Raw genomic sequence first — 5481 nt, 5'->3', positions numbered from 1 at the left:
TTCCTGTTTCCACAATCGTAAACTTAATAGATTTCAACGAAGACATGTTTGACTACTTTGTATGATTTCGTATGCCTATCATTCCGAGTTTTCTCTAATTACCTCTGGTAGTTGGCCATAGTTCAAGTTCACATTTTTTCTTTGTCAGTTTATGTGCCTCCATTCATAAACTTGGATATACTATTTTCATAGCAATAAAATTTTGCGTTGCAATATTATTTCTTCAACTTGATAATATGTAAGTATTGCTGACTATGAACTCAGCTATTTGCTGTTATATGGCTATTGAAAGTCAATGTGTATAAGAGATATATATATATATATATCAACAATTTTAATTCCCAATATACAACAATAGTTATAAGTTAGATAAGGGGTGTGGGAAAATTGATAAGTGTTATAATGTCACTCTTCTTTATTTCATTTAGTCGACGTTTCGATCCCGATGGGGACCTTCTTCAGGACTCTACAATAGCAATAAAAAACAGTCAAAATAAGGCAATCACAAAACATGTAAAAATAGTACATACCGAAATACAGAGTTGTAAAGATCTTATTTGAACACAAATCAATAGCTCTCAAGAAAGCAACTAACAAGAACATCAACAACTTCAGCGAAAAAAGATCTGACACTTCGTTAGTAAAGGAGTAGAAATCAATTATAATAAGTAAATAAGGTAAACAGAATAATCAACAAAATGAGAGGTTGTCAAAAATGTTGTCAACCAGACTTGCCACAGAATACACGCACATGACAGATGAAACATAGAGTAGCATTAAATCACATTGGTCGCAGTAATTCACTCTCACCAAACTCAGAACAAATGCGATTTTTTGAAAGATTCCATGAACCGAAACCAATCCCCTCTCACAGAAATGGCCTAGAACACAAAATTCATTTTCACGTTATCCCTACGACTGCTGAACTTGTTGAAATTCTTTCTGTATGTGATCCATCCAATTCTCTCCCACAGAACCGGTCATAATGAATCAAATAAGAATAGATGGAGCTGATATTATTTACATCCCTTCTGTAGTTCATCGAACAGGTTTGACGTTTAATATGATACATCTCTAAGAAACATCTCTTTCTTCCACTAACTTCAATTTCTAGGATTTTGGTGGAATCATAATTCATTGGATGATCTTTGTCCCGGGTATGGTCTGCTAGGGCACAAATCTTACTTGAATTTTTGATGTCGCTTTTGTGTTGAGCAATCCTTCTCTTCAGAAGCTGAGACGTCTGACCAATGTACACCTCACTGCATATTGAACAAGGAATACAATATACCACACCACTCATGTTATCAACAGTCATCCTATCTTTCACTCGACTGTATAATCTGTCAATTTTAAAATAAGATTTCTGAATCAACATAATTTCTGTGGTCTTTAAGAGGTTAATTAATGCGTTTGTCATACCATTAATTAGGGGAATAGACAAGTAAAGAATTCTACCCGTGTTCTCAGTGTCCACAGTGGTGGATGCGCTCCTCTCTCCATTCGTTGGCCGTGTCGAAGGAGTGGTATTAAAAATCAATCTGGACAATAACCTTTTTGGGTATCCATTCTCTAGCATCAACTGCATCAACAACCTCAGATTCTGCCGCCTTAGACTTGGATGGGCAACCTTTTCTATGCGATTCTTCAATCCTAAAATCATGTTTACCTTTTGTCCATGTGAATGATTAGAAAAATAGTGTATGTATCTCCCTGAACTTGTTGGTTTTCGGTACCAATCTAGAATCAGCCTATTTTCCAGTGTTCGAATCACCCTGGTATCCAGGAATGGGACTCCATTCGCCATATATATATATATATATATATATATATATATATATATATATACACTAAACTTGACTAATTTGTGTGAAATGAAATTTTTTGTGGCTTTAATTATACAGGGTGTTTCAAGTTCGACTGTCTTTTAGACGTTTCTGTAAAATTGGGACCCATTTGAAATCTGCCATTGATATTGCGACACCTTAGTTCTTCCGGTTATAAAGGGAATATAAAAAATGTTTTCTGGAAAAATCTCTTTCAAATCTTTTCACTTTGGATTCTTTTGCAGTCACTGATGGCAAAACTAAGCACTTTTGGTTAGTCTTGAAGCACCTTTTCGGCCGGCAATACTAAATTGTTGGGATTATTCGAGCTGTTGGGACAAGTTAGTGATGTGAAGAATCGAAACCGTGTGCGGCTCTCGAGAACAACTGAGAATATTGCTGTTGTATCCCGCAGTGTTGACGAAAACCTAGGGACCAGATTTGTAGATTCCTCATCTATCTTGGGAATTAGTCTAATATTAATGATTTTTTATTGCCGGAATTGGAAGATATTGATGTGTACGAAGTTTATTTTCAAAAAAATGTGGCTCCGTACCACACAAGAAATGAAAAAATAGTAATTCTGCATAAAAAGTTTCCTGGTTATTTCACGAAGAGGTATCACAATTGGCTTCCGAGATCTTGTGATTGGAATTTTTTTCTTTGAGACCACGTGAGATAAGGTTCCTATATACTAATGGTCCACAATAGATTCAACAACTTAAAAGATGGAATTCGTGAAGTTATCAAGGACATACAGCAGCAAATGTGCGAATTAGTCATGGAAAATTTCATGAAAAGGATATGATGCTGTAACTGTAGCCGTGGCGTTCATTTGGTTGATATCGATTCCTAAAGTTGATGACATGCCACCCTCTTCACAATAAAATAAACATTGATCTCTTCTGAAATATACTCATTTTTAAATTATTAAAATCTTATTGGAAAATCTTAAATGAAGGATACCTTCACAAAATTCTGTTGAAATCAGCTTAAAGTCAAGGCTATTGGGTACTAGGCTCTGCACCTATGTGTCCGCATTCTGATAGTCTGATATGGTGAAAATTAATGACGAAAATTTTGAATATCAAAAATTTCTCATCCCAGAAGTGATTACAAAGCTTTCCTACCTTCGCTACACCCGGAGGCAATACAGTGACGAAAAATTTCGAAAATAAGTGTTAAGATGGAAATATCAAATACTTAAAATAAAATGAAACCATTTCTCAAATTTCATCTCTACAAACTCCTATTTGGTACAGAAATAGATATTCGTTGCACAAGATATAATGACCCTTTCCTAGCATATAGGTAGCAGCGGAAGAGAATTAGTACTCCAAACAACTTGACAATCAGAAAAGTAGAATGATATCATAAGTAGAATGCAAAACTGATTAATTTTAATGTCTTGATGTTGAAATATTTCTTCTGTTGATGTAGAAAATATTAATTTGAATAATTTCGATTAGAAATTTGATCACACTTATCCGAAGAATTTGTGTTGAAGTATTTCAATCAGATTATTGTCTTCTACAGAAACCGGGTTAGTCTGTATTTGAGTTCTCATATTATTCTAATGTCAAATTGAAATCTGATCTGACAATATGTTCCTATGAATATCTTCGTTAAGAAGTCTAAGTTTTATTGTTCTTTGTTTCATATTAAAGTGACTTCTCATAAGAAAAAAAACATTATCAACTCATTCTAAGAGACACAACTTGAAAAATATTTTCAGAAAAATCTTATCTCTTATATTTTTTCGGTGAAGGCGCTATGGAGTTAAATTCTCATATAACTCTTTACAGTGAATGCCATCTACAGAGTATTGTAGGTACAAACGAAAATGACAGATTCTCGGATTATTTCGAGAAAGAAAATTTTCAGAAACATATGGCCGCAAACGCTTTGTTTTAAGAGATACAGTAAGTTAAAGTTTGATTTTTTTTCAAGTTTCTTCTTATAACACCTTCCCTTCATAAGACATCTAACTTAAATATGGCATAGATATTCCACTTTGAAGTTTTCATTATGTGATATGCTAATTTTGAATGCAAATATACAGAGTGATGTTTTCTATGTTTTCTTTCATTTAATTTCTTTATTTTGAGGGACAAAAATTTCAAACAATTCCCTAGTAATCACCAAGAAAATCCAAATTATTATGAAGATCCAGTTAGTAAGCTGTGATGAACAAATTAAGTATTGGTACTTATTTATCCCATCTTTAGAGAAGAGTAATAAAAATTCGATAAACTGTTATTATCATCACAAAAAACTAGGACTACTCTATATCTCGAAAATAAAGCGTTTGCAGGCTCATATTTATAGAACCCTTTTCCTCAAAATTATCCAAGGAATCTCTCATTCTCCTTTGTACCTCCAATTTAGGAGCACCCTGTATATAGAGACATTCCACTTGAATGTAGGGAATAATTTCGAAATGATTGGAATTTATCTCGCAACTTTTTTGTCGAATAATATTCTTGCAGATTTGCTTCAGCCTTTTTAAACCATCTTCTCCTCAAATATCAAATTGGTATAGAAATAGATAATCATTGTATAAAATAATGACATTTTTCCTTGCATTCAAATTATTCCTAAAAAAAATTGAAGGCAGTATCTGAAAAAAAAATTATATACCTTCTCACCAAAACTGTGTACTTGACAATCAGAAAAACAGTTACGAATGAGATATCAAACTGAAAGTTGTATTTTCTTATAGGTTGAAATAACTCTCTTGTTGGTTGAGAAGAAATTTGCTTTGGAATAATCTCAAGGAAAAACAATTGTAACCTGCTCATATTATTCCTAAAACTTCCTGAATCTTTCGTAATTTAATCAGATTGTATATATATTGTTCTATGATGGAAAAAATTTTCATTTGAACAGATAACATAACACATAATAAAATTTAGTCCTCAACTGGATTCAAACAAAAAATTACACCTTTTTCATCATCACAAAAACATGCACAGAAGTATTGAAACTTTTGAAACCACCTGGAGTTGCTATTGTGAAAGTCAATGACGTGTAATAAAACTCAAATCAATGGAACTATGTGTTATCCAATCTCGTCTTTTTCTTATAAATAAAACCTATAGATGAAGTTTATAATTAATCAGAAAGAATTCTTCCAAAGAAACTGTCAAGGTAATCGAAAACAGTAAATTCACCAGATGAATCACCAAATGTTTACGCAAATCCCTGAAAACATAGATCAGATATCAGATCTCGAAGTGAATTATGCTCCAAATATAATCTAGCTCGATTATGTACGTTTCATACAGTCAATTTACCTGTCAATCTTCACGTCATGTAAACATTCATCAACCGGCCATGTCATAACATCACTCATAAACGCCATGGTGCTCAATAACTCAAACTTTGATAGCGTTATCAGATGTTCCCGAGGTCCAGCTCAAAAATGAGCCATTAGGTGAACGCTCTATCCCTCTCCCCCTCGCAGTGACAGCCCCTCTCCGCTCCCTGAACGGTCCGAAAATTCGAATTTTCCTCAGCATCCCAGTTCCCCATCCTAAAAAGGTAGACTGACGGAAATGTAACAGCTCGAGCCATTGGTTAATATTATCCGCCAATCAGGTGCCTCGTTACATTCTGGGATAAGGTTGCATTCGTTTATATTTGTTGGTACGTC

Source organism: Harmonia axyridis, chromosome 6 (assembly GCF_914767665.1).
Source record: "Harmonia axyridis chromosome 6, icHarAxyr1.1, whole genome shotgun sequence".
Classification (NCBI taxonomy): domain Eukaryota; kingdom Metazoa; phylum Arthropoda; class Insecta; order Coleoptera; family Coccinellidae; genus Harmonia; species Harmonia axyridis.
This window is presented reverse-complemented; position numbering follows the sequence as displayed.